The following is a 27,810-nucleotide window of genomic DNA, read 5'->3' as shown; positions in this document are numbered from 1 at the left end:
TATCTTTCATTTGCTCTGTTCTCTCCCTTTCTCATCTCCTTCCCCGTCTTTCACATGCTATTTTTCTGACTTCTTTCATTTTTTGTTGCTCTCTCTCTCTCTCTCTCTTTCGCTTAATTTAACGGATTGATTTCCATCTCTTCACATCTGTAAGGCATTACCCCTCCCCACCCCCCACCCCTTGTCCAGTTGGTCAGTGAGTGAGGGGCAGTTGGTCAGCGAGGGTCAGTGAGGGACAGCGAGAGGCAGTGGCTGAGTTGGGGGTCCAGGGGTCAGTCCGGTCTGAGACACGGGGACATGGCTTCAGGGAGTTGTGCTGTGTTTGTGGACAGGAGGAGGTTAACCCTCACTTCCTCTGGGGTCAGAAGAGTTAAACGAGTTATTTAAGGTCCCTCAAAGCTCAGTGTAACAATGTGGAGGATGAGTGTGTGATTTACCACTGACACGGACACTTACGCATGCAGCATGGAGTCCCTACCCGAGCTGGGAATCAAACCCCAGAAGGGAGTGGTGTACACACTGTACTGTTCCAGCAAAGTCTGAGGCAGAGAGCACAGGTCATTGATCTATCAATCACTGACATCATTATCAATCACGCCATCATTTCTGAAACAGTGGATGTGTGAAGGCATAGAAACCCACTCCTTCCATATTTCTCCTGGACTCAAGAGGGAACTTATCCCTCCTTTGATGCAGTAACAGCTTCCAAAGTCTTCTGGAAAGCAGCTTTCACTAAATATAGCAACACTGCTGTGAGAATTGGATGGCATTCAGCCAGATAAGCACTAGTGAGGTACTGATGGGGGGGTGGTGGGTTCTGGATTACAAAGGAGTCTTGTCTCAAGATGAATCCATGTGTTTGACTAATGGCGTTTTTCCACTGCATGGCACCTACTCGACTCTACCCTGCTTTTTTTTTAACCCATCAGGTAAATTTGGTTCTTGGTACCAGGAACCGGGTTCTTTTCAGTCCCTACTCTCTGGTGGTTCTAAGCGAGCCAAGTAGATCTGTAAACCTTCCAGAGCGCTTCTAGGTAAGAAAAAAATAATCACTCTATGTGATGGAATGCAGACGTCCAGCACCAACTCTCCATCTGTAAAATCTCCAGCTGCAGCGGAGATCACGTTTGTTTTTATCCGACTCACGACGGCAGCACGTAAAATTACGCCGTGGTCTTTTGAAGAGGTTTAAACGCTCCTTGGACCGATGGCCGATGAAAGAATCCAGCGAGAACTGGACGCTTCAACAAGGAAGAAAACAAACTCTACTGATCTGTCTGAACTGATGACGGAGCTGTGTTCATTGATGTGGTTTCCAAAGCCTGCTGTTCCCATTAGAGGCTGTGTTTTACAGTGGCACCAGCTACTTTTTCAGAAAGCTGTGATAGTGGAAACAAACCAGGGACCATGGCTCAAACAGCGAGTAGAGTCCAGTAGAGTAGGGTCCATGCAGTGGAAAAGCTCCATATAAAGCTATTCTCATATTGTAGGCTTTTACCTTAAACTTAACCCTAAACCTAACCCTAAAATATTATTTTCACACTGGGGTCAGTCAGACTTAACCCTGATCTTACCCCTGTACCACACTGTTTCTTTAATACTTTTGAATACGTAACAGACCGGTGTTTTTAATTTACCAATGGATGTCAGCTCACTTACCAAACGTAAAATAGCTACAAATTACGTGAAATAGCTCCTCGAACAAGTGTTACAAATACCTGAAAAACGTATACCCCGCCAACTGATGCTTGGCCTTGGGCATGGTGAAGTTAGGCTCATGTGCAGCTACTCTGTAGTGTTTTTAAGGCAGAGCTTTGTGAATAAGTGTGTTATATTGTGGAAATATCTGACCAAGGTTTGAAGATTAAATAGAGCGGCTGTTTACAGAGCGGACGACAAAACGTGCTGCAAACACAAAACAGAAGGAGATTATTTTTAAAATAAATCCATCATATTATCCTGTGAAGTCCACGATCATTGTGGAATCTCTGGAATCTTCCACTCGGGTTGCGGTTTCTGCGGCGTGTGTGCTGTGGTTTCAATCAGAAATTGGATCTGCTCTTCTAATCAGCCATTGATTCCACCTCCCTCCTGCTATGGCGGGTCAGACGCTGCAGATCTGCTTACACACACACACACACACAGCGGTCATCCGAACGTAGCCGCCCATGCCCCCCTGTGTGTATGTGTAAGGGGAGAGTAGAAGGAGGATGTGTGTTAAAACAGAGGGTCTACCTTGAGCACCCAGTCTTCTCATCAGACTCAGGGGCCTGGGATGCTTTTGCAGTCTAGCATTTGATTAGCGGAATGCTTTCTCCCCGTTTTTTCCCTCTTCTTTGAGTCCGAGGTTAAACGCTGTGATTCCGGCCTTCAGTTGTGGGCAGGGAAGACACTTTGGCCTGCGGTTTTCCAGGCTCCTAAAAAATATCCCATGAAAGCAACGACAAAATGTCTGGCAGCTAGTGTTTCCAGTAGATTACAGCAGATTAGAGCTGAAATACAGCAATCAGACAGGCGTGTTACCACCTTAAAGCACGCACACACACACGACACGGTAAATATCAGTATCGCCGCGTTTCCATAGCAGTTGTAGTTACTTATGAATTACCATAAAATGAAGGTATCATAATAATAAAAATGCTAAAAATATCAACGGCAAACTCACTAACTTTATATTTCACAAAAATTCAGGTAACTGCACTTAGCTTTTTCTGTTTCATAAACACGGTAAATATAATGTACAGAATACTTTGTATGAACCATAACAAACTCACATTTTTACAGTGTAGAAATCAGTGATTGTGATGACTGAAATTGGAAAAAGAGGTCGGCTTTCTTTCAGCTGCAGGACCCAGGAGGGGCCCAAGTTTCTGCCGTATTCGTCACGGCCTGATTAGCGATGAGTTATGAGCGCTTTCATGAGATCATATTCTAGAAAGTTCTGCAGAGCCATTATTCTGAGGCCAAGACATTGACTGTGGCAGTCGTATAATCAGCGTCCACTCTGTTAAGATCTGGCAGGTTGAATAGCTATAACTGATTAAGGTGGTCATCAGGAGACGGTTATAATCTTCTGGTACTGAAAAGGCAGAAGAATGGAGAGCTTTTATGGGTGTTGGCCCATGTTCTATTTTGTAATAAACGGCCCAATAATCTGAATGTTTACCAGGAGATGGCCTTGAAGGTGTTGAAATGATTTAATGCCATTTTCTTTGAAGCAAAGACGCAGTGTCATTAATGCATAGTGGAGGAGTATGGGTAGTATTTATGTGTGACTGAGTGAATGAGTGTGTATGTGAAATACTGACTGAGAACATGTGAATGAATGAGTCCCTACAGTGTGTGAGTGAATATGAAATGAGTGAGTGAGTATGTATCTGAGTTCCAGGCCTCAAGGACTCAAAGAGTGGATGGCGTATGCTTTTATGGAAAATAGTATCAATGAAAATCAGTTTTTGATTGATGTACATTAGCAACATTTACCATTAGCTTCACATACACTTTCTGTATTGAATCCTTGAGCTTTAAACCAGTCACTGCTGAAAATACATGTTTAGCCTTATACATGTTAGAATGATATAAATATACACTTTTAGTGAAGGTATCTTTCTCCATAGAAAAGCACTCTCAATAGGTTGAGATGTTCTGGATCAGCTGAGTATGAGCCTAATATCAACACTCCCAATGCCAGTTGCTGGAAGTTCTTGCACCGTGTGCTCTGGACTGATGGAGCTCCATCCAGGACCCTTGGGATGAACAGGACTGGCATCTGACATCAGTACGTGATCTCGCTAACGTTTTAATAACTGACACAAATCCTCACAGCAACGCTCCGGTCCCCAAGCCTTCTTAGAAGAGTAGAGACCCTTCCAGGAGCCAAAGAGGGACAAACTACATTTCCAGAAGCTTTCCTAAATGACTCGTAGGAATCCACCTCTGGTTCCAAATGTTCCTCATGAAACAGAATCATCTGCTCTTATCTCTCTGGGCGAGACAGCTTTGAAATGAATGTGCTTTCGTGAACAAGGGGAAGAGATGGATGACGTGACGCACTAAAGGAAGGAGTGAGGTTTCCTGACAGCTTGAACCTCACATGATGAACTGGTTAATTAAGCCTCGTGTGTCCAAACAGAAACTTAAACCTGGCCAGCTCCAGCTGAGTGGGGAATTAAATTAGAGGCTGAAATTCCTCCAGAAGAAGTATGGCAGCATGGCTGCAAACATGAGCCTGCAGTGGGGGAGAGGGAGATGGGGGTGGGGGTGGGTATTGGGGTAGAGGTCTGTCTTGAATATGAAGGTGAGAAAATGCAGGTGTGAGATCATCAATCCCATCAAGACCAGCTGTGGCATGGGGTCAGTAAGTAACACGTTTCATTGCAAACCAACACTTAATGAAATGAAATGCACGAGAACATCTACTAAGTGGACATTACTTTTTAAAACAGCTGTTATTTACACTGTGTAACGTTGTATAAAGAATGGAATTCTCTATCATAGGGACTTAACCTTGTCATAAACATGCAATAACAAGTGTTATATTGTTGTAATGCTGAACTGTTATTAACATAACAGCATCATTTGCCTGTAATAACCACCTCTGCTTTTCTGGAAAGCCTTCAGGGTCATTTCTTTAAGGTTTTGTGGCTGAATGATAGTTACGTGAGGTCTGGTATGATGTGAGGGGATTAGTTCTGAATCACAAACCCCACTCTAACTCATCCCAAAGGTACTGAAATCTCCCCAGAGGTATATTCACAGCCCTTTTAGCCGACACTTAGCACAGACGACGGTGACCTCAAGCTCAAGTGTGGCCCGTTTCAATGGCATTGCTTTTCTACGGAGATTAAACCAGCTGTGTGTGCGCAATTGAACATTTGTGACCACAGCTTACAACAGCTGAAACTACAAACCATCAGGGTGTCTACAATTTTTGGGAATTGTGTTAAACACCATAATTGTAGAACATTTTTGTTACGGAAAGTACTTAGTTTACTGCAAAATGACAAGTGCTTACAGTATCCCTCAAAAAGGAGCTGTTTAATTACTGAAGAAAATCTGGGAACACTTATGACAGCATATAACATTGTTATGACATGGTAATGACATGGTTATAAGCCCAGGTTTTAATAACGTGTTTTCAGGTCTGGTTACTTTACTTTAAACCAAAGTTTAAAGGTTTCTTTCAGATATAAAACAGTATAGAATGCATTTTGTGAAAGATTTTCATTTTTAACACCACCCAGAAATCCCCAAGACTGTGGTCAGTTAAAGCTTGAAGGTAAAAGGGGGCATTTGAAGGGTCTTCTTTTAAAAAGAACAACACGTGGTTGTGCAAAAGAACAGTGAGATGAAGAATAAATATTATTTTCCAGAAGCCGCTCAGTGGGTGAGTCAGAGTTGGGCAGAGGCCTTTGGTGGAGGGGAGGGGAGGGGGATTCAGAACTGTGCCGGGACACTGTGAGTGTGTGTTTTTTTTTTTTTTTTTTTTTTTTTTTTTTGTCTTGGTTATTTCTATTGGCATTTTCTTTATAATCCTGCAGGATTTGGGTTGGTTTCATGTGGATCTGGGAGAGAGGGGAGTGGGAAGCAATGGAAAAAAAAATTAAATAAAAAAATAACTCAACAGGGAGAAGACAAGGGCAACAATATCCAGCTCTTTCCCTGCAAACAAAGTCCTGCCTAAAGCCAGGCTGTTTACAGGAGAGGTATTTATTTAGAGATTAACAGAGAGGGGTCCCGAGGCTGTTAGAGACCCTCACCCCATCGCCTCATAATCACAAGACACTCCTAAAACAATAAAAGGCATGATAAAATATAATAAACATAATGCATACGTCTAAGGGCTATACTTACTAAGTATTTACTCTAGAACTCAATACTAATAACTGAATAATAATCCTATAAATCGACAGAAATCACAAATGCATTTGACTTGAAAGATAGTTCCACCTTAAGGTCGTCTCCAACAGCCAAGTCGTTTCCGAGATTTCGTATGACTCCTTCTCCAATTCTTTTTTCCTCTATCCAGCAAGACCCTTATTCTAAATATAGCCCCCTGTTATGATTCATACCGGATAGCCAAGGATGAGTGAAGCCACAGTGGACGAGGCTGGGCCTTGAAAGAGAAAACGAGTCTGTCATCAGCTGGTGGTCTTCAAAAACCCCTGCGGCATGTGTTGTACTTGCCTGTTGTCCTCTCGTCTTGCCTGCATTTTTTATTTTTGGAGTTTTCTTTCTTTCTAATCTACGGAGCCCCTAAGGTGACATGGTGGGTTTATTTAGCAAGTCGTGGCCACTATATATATATATATTGAGGCCACAAAATAATATATTGATATTGATATATTGAAAAATAATATATTATTTCGTGGACTCAAAATATTATTTCGTGGCCACTATATAGTATTTTGTGGCCTCAAAATACTATATAGTGGCCACGAAATAATATACTGAGGCCACAAAATAATATTTTGAGGCCACAAAATAATATATTGATATTGATATATTGAAAATAATATTTTATTTTGTGGACTCAAAATATTATTTTGTGGCCTCAATATATTATTTCGTGGCCACTATATAGTATTTTGTGGCCTCAAAATACTACATAGTGGCCACAACTTGCTAAATAAACCCACCATGTCACCTTAAGGGCTCTGTACTATTCTCAATTCTTGTTCCAGGCTTGTGTGCTCACTGCCCCCTAGTGTTCACTAGTGTGTGTAAATGTGTGTTTCACTGCACGGATTGGCTCAAATTCTGAGAACAAATTGTCCTCTGTGTGTAAGCACAGTGGCCAATAAAGTGATTCTACTTCACTCTTTTCACTCAGTACTCTGACTGTACCAGGATTACATTTCTCAGGGAAGATGTGTAATGTACTGTGTGGGATGTGATGTCACATTATGTGAGTAATTATCCCTAATTCCCACACACATCCTGGAATTGTAAATCATGGTCCTGATGTTTACGTCATCGAAATAATAACACACAGCTGACTGTAAACGCCACACACACTTCAGATTCACACTGGATTAACATCAAGCCACTGCCATTTCTACCTGACTGTTAATGCTGCTCATAGTTGAAGATTCACCCGGGATTATAACCACATCACACCACGGCTGCAACAAAAACACAAGCTGCAAGTTCACTCTGGATTAAAAGCACTCCACAGTCACTTCTGCCAGAGAGTACAGACTCCACAATGGCTACCAGCAGACATGGAAACACACTGCAGATTCATACTGGATTCATGCCACACCACAACTGCTATAAAAGCTGCACATGTCATAAATACACACTGGATTATAACCACTTCATTATTATAGTAAACACTACAAATGTTACAGATACACACCGGATTGCGGCCACCACAATATAGTCATAAACATGGCGTGAGAGAGAGAGAGAGAGAGAGAGAGAGAGAGAGAGAGAGAGAGAGAGAGAGAGAGAGAGCAGGAGAGAGGAGCAGCAAGAGCGTAAGAGAGAGATAGAATGACAGAGAGAGAGAGAGAGAGGGAGAGAGAGAGAGAGAGAGAGAGAGAGAGTGAAAAAGAGAGCTGCACACCTGCAGGGTTTATTCCTGTTGCTACCCAGACTTCCCCTGGAGAGAGAGAGCGAGGTGGTGGAGTCATGCTGTGTGATGAAGCAGTGACAGGAAATGAGGTCAGACAGCGAGCTGGAACCTCCACACCTGGAGCCAATCAGCACTGCTCTTCAGATGGTGGCAAAGGTTTCACACACACACACACACACAATCTCCCCCAATCTAACCATCCCCCATTCTCCCTTTGCCTCCTAAAGCAGGGACCCCAGGAAACGTGTTGTGAGATACGTGTTGGAGATACAGTCAGAGTCGGTTTATGGGAGTTCGACCACTTCCTGTTTAATTTACACCAGCAATAACACTGTCGACCTGTAGAGGGCGCCTCGGGTCCTGATTGAATGAGAGTGAATGAAGCTAAATGACCTGAAACTTGCTGAAGTTGGGATACTTGGTTAATTCATAAACTTCGGAAATTATATAATATAAATAGCAAAGATTATCCAGTATCTGTCCATTTTTTCTACAGCTTTGAGCAGTTAGTACCGCTCCTGAGAGCTGGACGTCAGTTCTGTTACTGAGAGCTGATTGGACATCATTACTACTGAATACTGATTGGATGTCTGTTCTTCTACTGGGTGTTAATTGGACGTCATTACTATTTTTCCACCTTTTTTTAAGCATGATATTACTTAGTTACGCTGCATATTTTTTCATATTTAATCATTTTTGTTTTAAAGAATTTCTATAAATCAGTTTGAGCTGCGTTTACGTTTGAAAGGTTCCTTTCAAATTATTATTATTATTGCTACCGAGGACTGACTGATTGATGAGTTTATTGACCAGATGGCGCTAGTGAGAGCTGATTGGCTGATGACTTACATTAATATGTTAGGCTTCAGTGATGTCATGAACAAGCCGAACATACTACTGCTTAAATATTCTTGAAACATCATGTGCATTTTTCTGTTTAAAGGAACACTACGTACTATTTTTACCTTAAAATTACAGTTTCAAAATCTTTGTGATACTTCACTGGGTTGTAACAAGGAGAACAGACAACTGTGCTTGATACTCCGGGCTCAGCACTGTGGAAACTGCACTATGAAACTTTTGAAGGAGGGTAGGAAAACAGCTGATTAAGTTTCTCTAAACTAGAATTTTGGATTCACTCATGAGCGCCCTCTAGTGTCTAATAAACCCTAAGGTACTGCTGTGTAACTGTTTTTCCTCGCTACGAAATTCCCCTTTGTGTCCAGAAAATAAAAACCTAACCTCATTCCAGCGTACGTGTTTCCTGGGAGCTGTTTTTCTTTAATGGAACTGAATCAAGCACAGCTCATCACAAAGCTGTCTGACCGTTTCACAGACGAGGCGTATTCGCGGGTGTTAGCACCGTTCATCAAAGTTCAGAAAGTTCCAGAAACTTTTGGAGAACTCAGTTCAGCTGAAAACCTCACACATCTGTTCTGTAATTGTGGGATTAATTCATCTCCACACACAAAGCAGCAGCAGCAACTTTCCAGAGGTAAACACGAGAGAATCCAGTGATCCAGCTCTGTTGGGCTTGACTGGGATTTCACATAACAGCTTGCTGCAAAACGCCTGTGAAGGGGGCACTAAGACCATGTGGAACAGTGTTGTTAGGTCAGTTCCCACCTCTGATATTGACTGAGTATTTCCTCCAGGTGACGGTTGCCATGGAGCCGCTCCGTACTGTGTTTGGGAAGAGGCATGGACCTGCGTTTCTGGTTCCTCTGGGAAACAAACATATTTCCTCAGTGAGCACCTCTGCTTCATTTCGTACTTCAGTTTATTTATGTCATGTTTTATGTCAAACAATGCAGTGATAATAAACTCAACAAACACATCCATAACAGTTATTTGTAAACCTTATTTGTTTGTGAACTTGTGCACGCCAGAGGACCTGTATCCTCAAACTTAATTTAAAGGAACGCTACGTATGATTTAGTTTTGCTCCTGAGCTCCCCCTAGAGTTGCAGAGTGTAATTCACTTTTACAGCACTGCCCTGTAATCAAGGGCGATGGGAGAGGGAGGGCGAGCGATCTCCTACCCTCATCCAAAAGTTACATAGCTCAGTTTCTGCAGTGCTGAGCACAGAATAGCAACAACAGAGGCTTTATTCTCTCTATTACGCCTCAGTGGGGCTTCATTCATGATTCTAAAGCTGTAAATCTAAGGTAAATATACTACCTAGTTCCTTTAAGGGGCAGCTGAATTGAATGCAACACACAGTCGATGGATGTTCAGTTTAAGAACAATGTTCCTCAATAAATAATTGCTATGATCTGTGTTCTTTCCCTTTCAAAAATATAATCAGAAAAAAAACATAAACTCGGTAGAACTCTCTCCCAATCGTCTTCACACACAGTGACTTTTAAGGTGGCTCCATGTCACGGAGGCTACTGCTCCCACTGTGTTTATCTTAGAAGTTTCCTCACTGCTGCTGGACTCTGGACTAAATGAAATGTAGCGTTCACTGGTTAAGTGCACTCTGATTGTGACACACTTCATTAGCTGAATTAGCCGGTCTGGGGACGGCACGTCTGCTTCATTTAAGGAGCGCGGCCTCTTTTGTTTGTTTTCTTCTGTCTCCTCGGTTCCTCCATTCGTCTTCGGCCATTTAGCTGCCGCCACGGACCAAGGCTGGGATACGGATCTGGTGGTGGGAAGGTGGTGGTGGGGGGGCATAGTTGATTTAGCTGCACTGGTTATGAACTGTTGGCAGTTAATAAAGCAGCAAGCTCCCTAGTGAAACAAGACAGAAGGAAGAGTGACAGAGAGAGAGAGAGAGAGAGAGATCAGTACAGTGTGACTGATATGGGTTCTTACAGGGCAAGGATGTTTGGGGGAAGATGAGAAGACCGCAGGGAAAAAGAAAGTATTAAGGAGGGAGTATGACCTGAGACGGAGAAGTGAAAGAGACACAGAGCGGTGTTCTTCTGTGATGGTTCATATGTGGCAAGAGTCTCTGGAGAACATAGGGAGGTTCTAGAGCCTGATTGGCTGCCATTGTGCCAAACACAGCACTTTATTTAATCATTATACTCTAATTCCTACCATAATAGTTCAATGTTTATCACCCGTTCCTCATCATTCTGGACATATTCAGAGAATCTGTAACATGGTGGAAGACCACAGATTCTAATATGAATTTCTAATACTTACAAAATAACTGAAAACCTATGGACTCGAAGCTTAAGATAAAATAACAACTGATCTCAAAGAAACTTCAGCATTACGGAACACATTGCACAAAACATACATTAATCACAATAGATAGGTCAGGTTGCAGAAGTGAGTTACAGAAGTATGGAAATGCTGGTTATAAATGTACAATAAACCCTATAATAAATATGAGAAGGGCCTATACACGTATATGAATTATGCACATGACATACAAGAGCAGCCGTTGCACTAAGAAACATTCATTCATTCATTGTCTGTAACCCTTATCCATTTCAGGGTCGTGGTGGGTCCAGAGCCTACCTGGAATCATTGGACGCGAGGTAGGAACACACCCAGAAGGGGGCACCAGTCTTTCACAGGGCGATACACACTCACACATTCACACCTACGGACACTTTTGAGTCGTCATTCCACCAACCAACATGTTTTTGGAGCGTGGGAGGAAACCGGAGCATCCGGAGGAAACCCACGCGGACACAGAGAGAACACACCACACTCCTCACAGACAGTCACCTGGAGGAAAACTACGCAGACACTGGGAGAACACACCACACTCCTCACAGACAGTCACCCGGAGGAAACCCACGCAGACACAGGGAGAACACACCACACTCCTCACAGACAGTCACCTGGAGGAAAACTACGCAGACACTGGGAGAACACACCACACTCCTCACAGACAGTCACCCGGAGGAAACCCACGCAGACACAGGGAGAACACACCACACTCCTCACAGACAGTCACCTGGAGGAAACCCACGCAGACACAGGGAGAACACACCACACTCCTCACAGATAGTCACCTGGAGGAAACCCACGCAGACACAGGGAGAACACACCACACTCCTCACAGATAGTCACCCGGAGGAAACCCACGCAGACACAGGGAGAACACACCACACTCCTCACAGTCAACCGGAGCAGGACTCGAAGCCACAACCACCAGGTCCCTGGAGCTGTGTGACTGCGACACTACCTGCTGCACTATTAAGTGAAATATTAAGTGATAAAACACATGACAGCACAAATAAGATATAAATATATTCATAAATGAATACATAAATATAACAAGAGCAGAAAAAGAATGATTGCATTAATTGAGTTAAGAGGTCAGTAAAAATATCTCTAATAATTTTTAACAGAAGGCAGAATGCAGTAGAAGGCAGTCAGGTTTAGGTGATGTATAGGTAGTTATACCCAAGCTAGATCTACCATTGGTCAGGCCTTGAGGAGCTGAACCAGAGGCTTAATGTGTATCGCTAACTGTTAATGCATCAAGCGATCCCATGTTGATTTACTATAGGTGGGAACGGCAACTATTTTGTGAACAAACTACACACTTAAACTACATATTTTTTGCATAATTCCATGCTAATGAACCTTAGCAACTCCCCAGTAACTTGATGTGTTTTGTGTGAAAATATATTCACTAATGTCAATGCTGTAGCTCCTTTGGGAAACCTCAGTAAAGAAAGCTCTGCATACTGCCCTCCGACTTGATTCATTTATTTACCGGCCAAACTGGACAGATGTTAAATTCCAATGTGTACAAAAGAGGGGATCGAAATACTTTGTAAAATAGTCTGGGTAGTGTCTTTGATGTATGCCCTAAAGACGTATGTACAGTATATGAATACATATATGAATAAATATCATATTCCATGTGCTAAAAATGTCTGGATCCAACCTCCCCTAAGGATTCTAATGGAAATCATGGGCACTACATGTCTGTGCATATGTGAACTTCATACATGTGCACATTCTCTCCGGGGGTGCAATCTGAGCATCTATGTTTATGCATTCACCATTTCGGTGTGTGTGTGTGTGTGTGTGTGTGTGTGTGTGGTGGGGGTAGGGTACCCCATGCACTTCTCTGTACCCTTGTGTTGGCTGTAAAAGTTGCGGTATTTAATAAAATGCAATAAATGAAAGAAAACTGAGCAGCAGTGTGTAAATATTTTTAACCTGTTCATAAACAGACACTAGTGGCAGGTATTTAAAGGATTACAATATCAGTTTTATGGTGTTTTGCAGAATGATACTGATGTCTGCAGCATTGTTCTAAACCATTGTCACATGTTTAAAATTTAAACCCAACAAATGACTGCAGTAAATTTAGCAAATGATTGTTACTAGTGTGAATTTCAAAAGGCGGGATCTCTCATGGCCCCTACCTAACTCGGCATGGCTCTACTCAGCATTTTTGTTTTTCCATTAAATTTCCGTTAATTATCGATAAATTTTGTTCTGGTTCGAGAACTGGGTTCTTCTTTAGACCCTGCTTTCTATTGGTTCAGAGTGAGCCGAGTAGGGACTAAACCTTGACATGTAAACCTTGAAGAGAGCTGATTGGCTACTCTACGCTAGCAATGCAGACTACCAGCACTAACTCTCTATCTGTAAAATCTTTGTCTATGAGAACACATTTGTTCCAACTCAGGACGGCAGCTCATAAAATTGCGCAGTGCTAGATTCGGCCACAAGGAAGGAACAAACTCTACTGATCTGTTTAAACTGATGACAGAGCTGTGTTCAGTCCCAAACAACAACAACAACAACACGGCAAAACACCATGAGTAAACAATGCTTAATGCTACCGCCACCGTTGCTACGGTTTCCAAATCCCATTGTTCCCATTAGAGATATTGTTTTGAGACGTGACTGTCTATATTTCGTTGGGGAAGCCATTGTAGTGGAAAACGAACCAGGGACCAGGGGCCAATCAGATAGAAGTGTCCAGTAGAATCGAGCAGTGTAAGTTCTAGACAGTGTCATTAATCTTTATTAATGCCTTTGAAATAGGAAAGGTGATATGGTGAATATAATCTCAGCTTTTATGGAACATGTTGCAGGTAACAAAATTAAAGCAAAAACATTATTTGTAAAATGTATTACAAAGTTTATAAGTAACTGCTTTCTGTCTTAATTAACATTATATTAACTCACACAGTCTCAGCTTTGTTCTAAGCACGTTCAGATGAATAATACATACGACAGTGTACTTGATTTGGCATATGTGTCTTTGTCCATGTGCCCCAAAAAATGTGTTCCTCTCCAATGTGTGTGTGTGTGTGTGTGTGTGTGTGTGTGTGTGTGTGTGTATGTATGTTGGACTGTGTTAGTATGAGTTTGGCCTTGAGCCCTTGTGGGTCTGTCCTGAGATGAAACAGATAAGATAATTGGCTCTAATGAAACCCAGACTGTATGGGGTTTCTCTCTCTCTCTCTCTCTCTCTCTCTCTCTCTCTCTCTCTCTCTCTCTCACCCTCCCTCCCTCCCTCCCAGAGATGAAGTGAGGTTTCTAATTCAAACCAGGCCCTAGTTTCTGAGGAGGCCCGTCCCGCCCCGCTCCTGTATTCCTGTGTATTTCTGTTTGAAGTCTGAAGTTCTGGAGCTCCAGCGCCGCCGGCCTGCTGGGCCCGTCACCATGGTGACGCTAATTGCCTTCGGTGCTGTGGCTTTACGGCGCAGGAAGAGAACCATTATAGGTTCTGTTGGTGTTCCTTTTTTTGGGGTGGGGAGTGGGGTATTTTTTGGAGGTGGAAGGTCAGAAAAAAAAAAGGGGGGGGGGGGGGGGTGTTGAGACACTCAAGGCACTTTACAACGAGGTGATACTTATCAAAGCCCTCACAAGGAAGTCCATCCACTTGTCTGTTATTTCCACTCGTACAGGACCAGGCTCCCATCACTGTGAGTGAGGAGAGACCTGCTGGGCTCCTCGCCATGCTCACTCTAATGGCCTTTACAGTGCAGGAAGCTAACCATTATGGATTCTGTTCATGCTCCTTTTTTGGGGGGTGACTGGGCTCTTTCTTTAAGGTGGAAGGTCAAAACGAGGCCCTAAAAATGAGGCTTTTGAGACGCTCAAGGCTGCTGTCACACACAAACAGAACCCAGAGCTGCAACCAAGGGAAAACATGGCCACAAGGTCACGGCCAAGTACCATGTCCGAGTGAAATGTTTACAGTAGGAAACAACAACAGCAACAACAAAGGAATATCTCTGTACTTTCATCTTAACATTAATAAATTATTAGCATATAAATAATGAATTAGCTTCTCTGCCATAAGTCTGCAATTCTTCTTTAATATCTGTGGCTCTTGCTTAATCTCTTTGTAATGCCTCCATAAAATCTCTGTATTGTATCTTTAATATCTGTCGTGTCTCATTAATATCCTTCTAGTGTCTCCTTAATATCTCTGTAGTGTCTCCTTAATATCTTTGTAGTGTCTCATTAATATCCTTCTAGTGTCTCCTTAATATCTCTGTAGTGTCTCCTTAATATCTTTGTAGTGTCTCATTAATATCCCTCTAGTGTCTCCTTAATATCACTGTAGTGTCTCATTGATATCCTTCTAGCATCTCCTTAATATCTCTGTAGTGTCTCCTTAATATCTTTGTTGTGTCTCATTAATATTCCTCTAGTGTCTCATTAATATCCCTCTAGTGTCTCCTTAATATCTCTGTAGTGTCTCATTGATACCCTTCTAGTGTCTCCTTATTATCTCTGTAGTGTCTCCTTAATATCTTTGTAGTGTCTCCTTAATATCCCTCTAGTGTCTCCTTAATATCTCTGTAGTGTCTCATTGATATCCTTCTAGTGTCTCATTAATATCTCTCTAGTGTCTCCTTAATATCTCTATTGTGTCTCATTAATATCCTTCTAGCATCCCCTTAATACCTCTTTAATAGCTTTGTAGTGTCCCTAATATCCCCAGTTTCTCGTTAAAATCTCTAGTGTGTCCTTAATATCTCTACAGCTTCCCCTTAATGTCTCAGTAGCCTTTCCTTAATATCTCTGTAGTGTCTCTTTAATATCTTTGTAGTGTCTCTAATATCTTTATAGTTTCTCGTTAAATCTCTCTAGTTTCTCCTTAATATCTCAGAAGTTCCTCCTGTATGTTTCTGTATTTTTCTCTGTAGTGTCTTATTAATACGCCCTAAAGTGTCTCCTTAATATCTCTTTAGTGTCTCTTTAATATCTTTGTAGTGTCTCCTTAATATCTCTGTAGTGTCTCTTTAATATCTTTGTAGTGTCTCTAATATAGTTATCGTTACACTTATATAGCGCCTTTCTAGATACCCAAGGACGTTAGTTATAGTTTCTCTTAAATCTCTCTAGTTTCTCTTTAATATCTCAGAAGTTCCTCCTGTATATGTTTCTAGTTTCTCTTTACTAGCTCTGTAGGTCCTTCTAAATATCTCAGTACTTTCTCCAAGACATTTTTTTTACCTTGAAGGATTTAAGGAGGATCATCGTGAAGTCTCCTGAGCCATTAACACACATCTTAAAGCCTCTGGGTGAATCTGAGAGTTATCGTTTGCTTTGTGTTGGGAAATGAGGAACACGTCCAGACCATGTGTGCGTGCCCAGAAAGTAAACAAGCAAACAAACACAGTACGGATACTGTTACACGCTTCCAAAAGCCAAACAGCTGCTTTTAAAGCTTTTCATAGAACGCTTCCTAATGAAGTTCTGCTGGAACAGCTCAAGTCTGGCGCCACCATAAAAAGATCTACAACTAAGATTTGAACAATCATGCTCTGTGATTTCTATAAAATATGGTGATAACAAGATGCTTATGGTGCTTCTCCACTGTATGATGCCTATACTACTGGAATTTACTCGGCTCTACTCGCTTGTTACCTTTTCCCCCACCTCTCCCCACCTTAAAATGTAGCTGGTGATATCATCGTTAACAGGACGGCTTTGGAAACCAGACCAAAGGTGGCAGAAACGTTAAGCATTGTTTACTCATGGTGTATTGTCATGTTGTTGTTGTTGTTGTTTGGGACTGGACACAGCTCCGTCATCAGTTCAGACAGATCAGTAGAGTTTGTTCCTTCCTTGTTGCAGCGTCCAGCTCTCCCTGGATTCTTTCATCAGCCACCGATCCAAGGAGCGTTTGAACCTCTTCAAAAGACCATGGCGTAATTTTACGAGCTGCCATCGTGAGTCGGATAAAAACAAACGTGATCTCTGCTGCAGCTGGAGATTTTACAGATGGAGAGTTGGTGCTGGACGTCTGCGTTGCTTGGCATAGAGTGACGACTCTTTCTGGACTTAAAGAGAGCAGTGACTAAATATGAATCCGGTTTAAGGTACTTAACTGAAAAGCAAAAAAGCAGAGTACAGTCAAGTAGAGTGGCCAATAGACGTAGAGTGACGAATCCGCACTCTTCAAGGTTTACATATTGCCTTTAGTCCCTAGTTGGCTCACGTTGAATCACAAGCGACCACAAGCGAAAAAGCTGCGATTTTTCTGGTTGGTTACATCCTCTGAATATCTGATCTTTACTTGGATGGGAGCTGTCTGGAGAAGAGTGTGTGACTTGGTCACAAAGAGCCCTGCAGACCATGGGACCACTGTTTCAGCTGCAGACAGCGGGTACAAGTTAAAGAGCAGCCTTCAATGAGTGCATCAAACTACTCCTTGACTTCTAGCTGCTGTCTGCAGCCAGAGCTGTCTGCCAGGCTCTCTCTGTCAAGCACAAGACATTTCCCAGACTTGGGACTGCCAGCTCCTAGTACAAACTCAGGGCAATGTCTGAGTGAACCCCTGTGTGAACAGAGCCGCTAATGTTCCGGAGGATTCACATGGAATACATGTCGTGCCTCCTGATGCTGAAAATCTCCAGCTGTTCGCTACATGTGTGGAAGGGCAACTCTTTATCAATTCTCTAGACATTTTCCAGAGTTCGTATGTGAAAAAAGTAAAGGAACACAAGATTATCTATTTTTGCTCTTGGGCTCCCCCTGTGGTCAAGTGTGTAATACAAAATATAATTAACTTTTATAGCACTTTCCTGTAATCAAGACAAAGCAGTGAAGGGGGTGGTATTGTTCCCTGTTCCAAATGTTACATAGTGCAGTTTCTGCAGTACTGAGCCCAGAGTAGTAGCTACAGAGGCTCTATTCTCCCTATTACAGGCCAGTGGACATCACAGTGATTTTGAAGCTGTAATTTTAAAGTAAAAATACAATCTCGCCATCCTGAGGTGATTCTCTATTATCTCGGGACACCGACAGTTTGGTGGTCTAGGTTTTGAATGGTTGTTATGAGTTCCGTGTTTTTCGTATCGGTCCAGTTTTGAAATAACATTATAATTTTCATTTTCATCTGACTTTTATCTCATACCTAATCTCAGAATAATCGCCTTAAAACGAGTAACTTGTGCTTCATGGATAATTTGACTCCAAATACGTTCACATAGATGGGCAGATGGGCTCATGATGCCAGTATGAGTGGTCCCACTTGCCCTGTGTCATTACTCTGAGCGCATTAAGCACCACTTGCTAAATAAGGAATGCTAGGAAATTGTTAGCAAATGACATTAGCATTAAGCTTGAACTTAAACTAGGACGGAAACAAATGTCTTGGAACAAAGTCGTGGAACAGAAACGAATCAGAGAGGATTTACAGCCCCCCACAGGGAGGTAAAACAGAGCGGTGGCTTTTAGCGCCTCTTATCTCTACCTGGCTCTTAAAACCTGAGCTTCACACTTCCGTGTGCAGGAGGCGAGAGGGGGTCCCAGGCTGTTAGGGCTCCTGTAAGCAGGACACTGGAGGGGGGCAGCGGGGCGTTGTGAGTTTTAACAGCATGTATTGATGGACCATCTGTTTCTTGGTTTGCTTTCTTACCTACTCTCTCTCCCTCTCTCTCTCTCTCTCTCTCTAAACAGTAGATACTACCTCTCTATCTTCCAGTAGACTATAGGCCTAAAAACTGTAAAATCTCCAAAGTTTAATGATTGTTGTTGTTTCCCTGAAGTCTAAGCACATGCCGTTCACTCTGAGCCCTGCGCTGCTTCAGAGCAACAAACCCATATTCGCACTTTCCAAAGACACAATACTTGTCATACATACAACAGAGAGAGAGAGAGAGAGAGAGAGAGAGAGAGAGAGAGAGTGAGAGAGAGAGAGAGAGTGAGAGAGAGCGAGAGACAGAGAGAGAGAGAGAGCGAGAGACAGAGAGAGTGAGAGCGAGAGAGAGTGAGAGACAGAGAGAGAGAGTGAGAGAGAGAGAGAGAGAGAGAGAGAGAGTGAGAGAGAGAGAGAGAGTGAGAGAGAGCGAGAGACAGAGAGAGAGAGAGAGCGAGAGACAGAGAGAGTGAGAGCGAGAGAGAGTGAGAGACAGAGAGAGAGAGTGAGAGAGAGAGAGAGAGTGAGAGTGAGAGAGTGAGAGAGAGCGAGAGAGAGAGAGAGAGAGAGAGAGAGAGAGAGAGAGAGAGAGAGACCTGGAAACCTAAAATTAAAAGCCACAGTAATATTTAAAAAAAAAAGCTGGTGAAATATATTGTTCTCCTCCAAGCATGTTGAGCTCTAAATATGAGTTCCTTTTCATATTCTTTTAACTGTTATTAGGTGTTTTTTTCAGCAAAGAAACTGTGAAACTGGACTTTGGCACAGTATACAGTGATGTGCTAGTGGACAGTGTTTGACCCACATTCAAAACGAGTTCCTTCATGAGGGCGTTCCTTTGGATGCATACAGGCGAGCAGGGTGAGGGTTTGTTTTTTTGCTGGAAATGAGTGAATCACAAATCACATGAATTATTTAACCACTAGCGCTGACTAGAAAATATGTCAGCTTTTCATCTGTGTGACTGCCACGATGAGAAGTTGACCTATTTGAGAGGGATGGAGAGAGAGAGAGGGGGGGGGGATAATTCTATTTACACAAGCCGAGCAGGATTACCAAAAGACGAAGACTCACTTCTCAGGAATCTCCTCGAACCCGACTACTGTCACGACTGGAACAAACATGAGAGCGACTGCATTTCCTTTCATTAACGCTGACATTAACTGCGCTCTATTACCCACCATTCTGCCAACGACCCAAAAAACCCTTACGACTTCCATATGATCTCAGGGCTGAGAAGCTAACTGCTGAAAGGAATGGCGATACGTAAGGTCCAGAGCCAAGGGAGAAATCAGTTGGACCTTTCAAGTGGCTAACACTAAAGAGAGGGTAGAGAGGGTCTCTGATGCTTTTAACTATAAGCCATTTTCTCCAGACTCTTCTTCACCTTGTGAAACAGCTGTTACCCTAATGGTGCTTTTCCACTGCATGGCCCCTACTCTACTTGACTCTACTGTGCTTTTTTGCGTTTCAGTAAGGTAAATTTGGTCCTGGTGAGCCGAGTAGAGACTAAACAAGATGTTCAAACCTTACAGAGCGCTGACTGCTGGTTGCCCAGAGAGAGTCATCACTCTACGCCACGCAACGCAGACGACCAGCACCAACTCTCCATCTGTAAAATCTCCAGCTGCAGCAGAGATCACGTTTGTTTTTATCCGACTCACGATGGCAGCTCGTAAAATTACGCCGTCGTCTTTTGAAGAGGTTCAAACGCTCCTTGGATCAGTGGCCGAAGAAAGAATCCAGCGAGAGCTGAACGCTGCAACAAGGAAGGAACAAGCTCTACTGATCTGTCTGAACTGATGACGGAGCTGTGTTCAGTCCCAAACAACAACAACACGCCAGTACACCATGAGTAAACACCACTTAACGTTACCACTGCTGTTGTTGTGGCTGGTCCCATTACAGAATGTGTTTTGTGACCGTGTGTAGAGCCCAGTAAAGTTGTAGGTACCATGCAGTGGAACAGTGGCCTGGAGCCATCAAAGAATCTGCACTAAGTCCATTTTAAACATGACCACCCCCATGTGGGGGACCAGCTCTGTGAAGCACAAACACGTTCGTTCTGGGATTACAAGGCGGTTTGATTCTTTGGTACTTTTTACTGGTAAAAATGACTTTTACCTCCTTTAGGAATTACAGCGTCCAGGACTGAAAACACAGCTCTCAAAGAATGCGACAAACAATATATTGCTCAACCAAAGAGGAAATCATAAACTTAAAGATGACGAAGAAAGAAACCTCTATTCTCTCAGATGTGCCCACAACATGTTCTGATTAAAGTATTAAGCCAGAGGAAAGCACGAAAATGCAGCATGGTCTTGTTTTCCTGTGGTGAATGCTCTGCTTGTTAACAACTGCTTTTATCATGAAAACATAATAAAAAGAGGAGACACCCCCCTCCAACCAGAAACACCAAGCTGATTGGTTTAGTTTTATTCATCCCTTATCAAACCATACCATTTCCAAACATTAATATCTATGTGCACCATATATGAGACATATGTTTTGTGTTGTTTGTGGTGTCTGTAAACACAGCTCACTTAAAAACCCACAATGCACCACAGTCAGATCAGGCAGATTACAACCTTGTATGTGTACACACATTGAATACCCACGATGCATTGCACTGTGAGCTACAGAATGTGACTTCTGTTGCAGAGTATTGAGCAAATACCCAATCTACGAAACAGTAATTATGCCTGTGACCTTTGAGCCCTCAGACAGCACTGCATTAAATACACGCATCTGAGGAGCTCAGGAATATTTCGACAAACCATAGTCAATAGACATCGTTAATTTATTCACCACAACATCCAAAAAAATGCAACTGTATTATGCACTAAGATTGCGCTAAGCACAACGAAGGTCTTATGTCAACAATGTCTAGAAACACAGCCAACTTCCCTGGCACAGCAGGGCCATGTTGTGGTCTGATGAATCAGCCTTTCAGATTATTCACTGAAGTGATGGACCTTGCGTTGTTGGGGCCAAAGAAGAAAAAGCCCATCCAGATTGTTACCAGGGTAAAGTCTAAAAGCCAGTGTAAAGTAAAGGTGTGAGGTTGTGTGTCTCTGTCTCTCCCTTCAGTAAATTTTCTCTTCTCTCCCCCTACTTCCACCCCTCACTCTTGCTTTGCCTTCGAACCTCTCTCTCCATAGAAACCTATTCACACGTCCGCATGCCAAACCACCTTTGTGCGTGCACACAGCTGCCGGCAGTTATGCACAGCACAAATTCCTATACACAGCACACAAAGCTGAAGACAAACACTCGGTTGAGCCAAAGAGCCGTGAGGTGAGCCTCGGTGGAGGGTTGTTTTTTTGGAGAAGCGTGCACATGTGGATGTGTGTACTGTTCAGGATTGCTGTCAAGTGAGACACTAGTCAAGGAAACTTAATTAAGTCTCAAGGCTGGACTCTCCTTTGGGCGGGGGGTGTTTGTAGGTGTCACTGAAGGCTAATTACCCCCCGGGGGACGGAGGCCTGGATTTACCCCCCACGGACCCCCTCCAGGAGGGCCTGACAAAGATGCATTAAACAGCCACTCTAACAAACCCCCTCTCAGCGACTGCCTGCTGGAGTCCTGCTGGAGCCGTGGTGTTCTTTTCAGTTTTGTTACGTTAGACAGTGTAATGCACTGCAGAGGACCAGTGTGTGTGTGTGTGTGTGTGTGTGTGTGTACGAGTTACTGAGAGAATGCCTGCCTTTCTTAAAAAGCGTTTGGCCACACCAGAGGACTTAATACATCCAGTATCTACCAGCATCAGGGCATCTCTATTCTCTTCTACTCTGTAGTGACAATGGCATGTCTTTCATCTGTAAGTGGTTAATCAGATGTGTTAGGCCTTCTGTTTGGCTCCTGAAGGCCTAAACAATGGGAGAGCTCATTTTCGGATTGTAAAATCCCAAATTAAAGAAATGGACAGTTCTGTTTTGTAATCAGAGAACTGATACAATGCCATCTACATAAAACTATTTTGTGGTGTACTGCTTCCTCAGGGCAAAGGTCAGTGCTAAAGAATCTGTCTGTTAAACTGACCTTTGAGCTGACCTTGTTGTTGCATCTTAGCATCTATCCACTGTTCCCGTGGAGCTGAATTTAGTGTTGCTAAAATGACTTTATTACCAATTCAATTAAAATATTAGGTGTACGAGTAAATGTTGAATGTATTTTGACCTCTGCTTCATTCCAGCCCTAGAGAGGAATGAATTAAAGGAGCGGTCAGCCATGTTCTCCATCGTTATTCCTCATGTTATACTGACCTGGATGTATCAGAGATTTTGTACTGATTGTATTTCAATCCTGTTGACCTCCATGTGGGGACCCACTCTATGGAGCATATACAGGTTAATGCAGGGAACACAGAGCAGATTGATCCTTCATCTAATGTGAGCTGTACTTACAGAAAGACGGAAATACGTACGTAATCATATCGTAAGCATAAAAATGACTAAATGGAGATCGACATTGCTGGCAGCACTCCGTTTTCCAAGACAGACGTAAAACGGAAACAGGAAAATACATCTGTGCAACAGCTTTCTGTTCTCTCTCTCTCTCTCTCTCTCTCTCTTTCTCTCTCTCTCTCTCTCTCTCTCTCTCCAGTAACCTTCCTCTGGATCATGATGGCCAGTTGATTACACAGCCTCTCAAACATGGTTTCGCCTGCGCAGGCAGGTTTTCCACTCTGCTTTGTGTTTACGCCTCCAGGGAGCCAGGCGTTATTTAACGAAGGCAAATAAACACAGCCCAGGAATGAGGAGGAAAACAGAAAAGAACAAGTCTCTGCCTTTGATCAAACACAAAAGCGTGCGATGGCCTTGTGTACATTGAGCGCAGCGTTATGATTGCTTGTTTATTTTTGCGGAAGCTTGGCTCTCCGGCCAATCGGACTCTCGGCCTTCCTGCCCGGGTGACATCATCGTGTGCGGCACGCAGAGGGGCTGACCCGCTGGACACACTGCCTGGGTGGCAGCACCCTGACCAACCGCCCTCAGAGCCAGAACACACCTGCAGCAACTAACCAAACACACACACACACACACACACACACTAAATTCACTGTTCCTCATTTATAGTGTTGGTCAAACACTTGTCAAGCACCCTGCATGTCCGTTTACAACATCACGCAGGCGATTTTCTCCTGACTGATTCACAGTTCTTATCACGGCGATTGTAGCGTACGGGGCTGTAGTGTCGTTTGGAGTTACCCGAGCAGGGAACTGAACTGTCTCTACTGTATAGAATTCAACAGCATTAGCCCCTGCACTTGACCAACCACGCTGGAAGTGACACGACAATAAAAACGCATGGAAACTCTGTACTGTCATTTTGGCTACTCTCTGTTGTGTACGTCTCTCCAAAACAGTGACTTTAAAAGACTTCATAAAGTTCTGTTGCTAAAATATAAAGAAAGACATTGTTTTCAATTACACACCCACACAGAGAGCTTGTAAAATCTCGATAAAACAGCACTGATCGACACAATGGGGCACTCTGGAGTGGCCAAAGGTTACCATGATCAATGCCAAGCCTTGGCTAGGACACGGATCTCTGGAACGAGCTCAACCCAATGCCTCTGGGACACGCTGGAGTTGTGTTTATGATCCAAACACAAATGCTCTTGTGGCTGGATGCCATCACACACTCCTAGAAATGCCTCCCCACAAAACAGTGGCTGATACCGCAGCAAGGGGGTCCAAACACCCTTTGAGTGCCGCTGATTTCAGAGGAAATGTTGAACAAACGTGTCCATACTCCACGGTGTATGGTGCAGCTCTACAGAACTTGGCCAACGTTTCATTGCTAACGCAACCGTCTCAAAACAAGCACACCACAGCAACAAGGCAATTAGTCAGCATCAGTACGAATCCAAGATGAGGAATAAACCCTGTGGCTCAGTGAATGAACTGCTGTTTAACTATTGGATTAAGTGTTTAACTTGTGGATTAACTCCGCATGGGGACCTTCCTGTGGGAATTCTCTGTCACACAAGGCCAGCAGATTGCCCTAGAGGATCGAACACAATCACTGAGCCCTTTGGGCAGTTCCAAATACAGTGGGACAGTGTGTGAAGTACTCGGAAATGGGAATCAGTGAGTAGTAAAGTCTGTTTCATTACAGAAGTACAGCTATGAATATTTGACCAAATTCTCTTTGTTTTTATATAAAGACATAAGGCCTCTTTACAACATTGTCCTAAAAAAGAGAAGGAACCACTGCCTCCCAACACCTTTCTCTGATCAGCATTAAGAAGTAAGTAATTGTGTAGGGAGCAGTAAAAGCAATTGTTTGAGATATGAAGCAGAATCTGGATTGGGCAATGTGTATAAAACGTAGTTTGCTCTTCGTGGATATTTACGTTATTTTGTGACATGTGCCCAGCTCAAAAAAATCACCCTTAACCAGTGTGAAAAATGACCTTCTGTCCCAACAGTTTACAGCACTGTTTCTGTAATTCTTCTTTCAGTGCATAACCGACAGATATGGATTTAGTGAAACAGCGCCACCAGTGGACGGGAGCTCACTTTGCGATTGCAAACTAACTATGAATTATAATGTTCTCTTATAAAGTGCTCTGTTCTTTTTCATCATATATGGACTAATATTGTTCTTGTTCAGCATTCATGGTCATATTTTGATGTTGACACCGATTTTCTCAATATTTTGTTGAGGGGTTTGTTGAGGAAACATTTTGATTCTTGACCTGTCCTCACCCATAAAACACTACGCATTTCCGGGACACTTCTTTCACACGTGGGCATGATTACATCACCTGTTTACATCACAATGCTTGTAGTATACATTTAAACAAGTTGATAAAGTTGTAGATTCAATATTTATTTGTTGAAATTCAGGTCAAAAGGGTTTCACAAAATCACTCCCTTCTGTTTTTTAAACAGAATACCCACAGTCTCAGAATGAAATCTGTGCAGTACCCAGCTACAGAATAAAATGGCACAATTACACTGCATTCTCAACCCTCCAGATCATTTCATTTGTCAGAAGAATCCATATCAGACCAACAGAACCCAAAGCACAAAGTCAGTGAAGATGGGGATAAAGGCGTCCCATGTGGTTCCATTTACGGCCAAAAGAAGTGAGCCCAGTAAATCAGAGACAGAAAGACCTTCGCTCAAATCAAATCACACATGACTCCAGCCTCAGAGTCTGGAGCATCACACAATATCTGCACCATGCTGTACTTCAAAGAAGCAGAGTTTAGATAACGCACAGCATATCACATTACTGAAGAGCCATGGGGTCAATACACTACAGAATATTGCAACACAGGAGGAAAATAAGGTATAAACTATATATGGCCTTCCATTATTATAGTATAATCATGCGCATCTTTTGCCTTTTTATTCTTTATTATTTTCAGGGGAAATATGCAGAGACACTTAAATACATCCCTCCAAATTTCGGTCTGAGAAGTGGTTGCATTTTCTGCTTCTCACTGATTACAAACTCATCCTAAATACACAAATCACAACTCCTTTGAAGTTCTAGGGAAAATATTCTTTTGTGTCTGATTTCTTGTCTATTTTTGTATCCTTTTCTTAACAACTCCACGTCCTTTCAGACCCACATTTTTTAGTTGTTCTTCTCACGATAGAAAGACGGACACAACATTTGAAATTATGACATTTCTCAGTGAAGAAAACTGTAAGTGTTGTTGATCTGATGGAGAGCTCTGCTGTAACACCAGGTCTCGCCTCTACAACACTTGCTATTTTTTTAGTCCAGTCTTTTTAGTCAATCGACTTTCCCCTTCTTTCTGCAGTTAATTCTCTTCAGAAATGTTTGGTGAAAATGAATCACGAGATTTGATTGAAAATTAAATAAATGAAATGAAGTCTTTTACTTTTAGACAGGGCTCTGTATAAAAACTCTATTGCTTAATCACTTAATTATTATAGTTAAATCACATAATTAAATACATAAAACAACAGCACAGACAACGTCAATGTCCTTTATGGGTATATGATACAAGATACAAAAATAACAACAACAAGCACCTGTCCATTGAATTCTATTACAAATATGTTTTAAATATATTTGCTACACATTTCTTAACACAGTGAAATATCTGTTACTGACAGAAGGGTCAACGAAGTTGCACTTTAATATATCAATATAAAAGAAATTATATTATTAGTATGACAGCGGTTCACATATAACAGAGTTTAAATGCAAATAATATAGACCTTTAATATCTTAATAACTAATGAGTGTCGGTGTTTACAGGATAGTGCTGCCATTCAGAATTAAACACGGAGCTGCCGTAGTATTTGGACCGTGAGGAACGCTGACATTTACTGATTCACACAAGAATAAATAAATAAATAAATAAATACATTTCCTGAACACCTGTGTATCATAATTACACGCAGAAAAGAGTCTGAAAGAGAGGGAAGATGAGTGATAATTGTTTTGGAGTGAGTCTGTAATAATGGGTAAGTGTACGAGGTGTTTACGTTTAAAATTTAAATAAAACGCTAAAACTTAAAACAGGTAAAAACGTGAACAGATGGTTTAAAACATTAAGATATAATTAAAAAAAACATTTTCAAGTCAATGGGTTATTGCTGGTATTGATTATTATAAAATAAATATATATTTTTTTATCTCTTTATCGTGACTTTTATTTTGGTGCGGAGTGTTCTCGTGCTCTGAGCTGAGGGGTATGTTTACAGTAGTGTAGGTTACATTTATACCTTTATACAGTTGTAATTATGGGTTGTTGTTTGTTGAATACAGACCACAGGCTTTGAGCCTGTTGTATTTCTGCAGTGAGTGAGTGTTCGGCACCTGTTACTGCGACTCTGCCGCCCTTCATCACCACCACCATCCTCCTCCTCCTCCTCCTCTCGCGCTTCCCTCTTCATAGAGCTTCATAGAACAACACGATGATGTACGTTACTCACGTTTGGTCTCGCGGTGTTTTACTTCTGTCTTGAGTTGATCTCTCACTGAAAATTCACACACTTTTTTATTGTCATTTTAAAAACTTTGTTTGTTCGTTCGTTTTTCGTTTTCTCCGCTCGGTCTTTATTTCCCTCGCTTCTTCTTTTTTATGCATTTTTGATATCCGTTATATTCATGTTTATGTTGTTTTTTTGTTTGTTTGTTTTTAATTAATGCAGAAAATTCTTCGTTAAGATTTTTACACGATACATCATTTAAATGCAGAATTATAAAATGTAAAATTTTGTGTTTCAATTTTTTTTTTTGAGGAAAACTAGAAATTTGATATGGATATTTTAACAAAGAAAATATTTAAGCAACGTTATTTAAATTAAATAAATATGCAAAAAATGCTATTGTAAATGTAAAGAATATAATTTAATATAATAAAGTTAACTTTATATTTTGGATATTTATTCTACAATTCTATACACTTTTGTA

The 27,810-nt window shown here is 42.1% G+C and overlaps 1 long non-coding RNA gene across 1 annotated transcript; it reads right to left on the bottom strand.

Annotated features, from left to right (window-relative positions):
* Window positions 1-1,965: 1,965 nt before the first annotated feature.
* LOC136699662 (uncharacterized) lies at window positions 1,966-27,282 on the bottom strand. The gene is made up of 3 exons (XR_010803658.1): window positions 27,214-27,282; window positions 2,236-2,417; window positions 1,966-2,119 (listed from the first exon to the last, which is right to left on the bottom strand). It is a non-coding gene; the product is annotated as an uncharacterized lncRNA (long non-coding RNA).
* Window positions 27,283-27,810: the final 528 nt, after the last annotated feature.

This window comes from Hoplias malabaricus, chromosome 6 (assembly GCF_029633855.1).
Source record: "Hoplias malabaricus isolate fHopMal1 chromosome 6, fHopMal1.hap1, whole genome shotgun sequence".
Classification (NCBI taxonomy): Eukaryota; Metazoa; Chordata; class Actinopteri; order Characiformes; family Erythrinidae; genus Hoplias; species Hoplias malabaricus.
The sequence above is the reverse complement of the archived record's forward strand: the minus strand, read 5'-3'. Positions and strand labels throughout refer to the sequence as shown.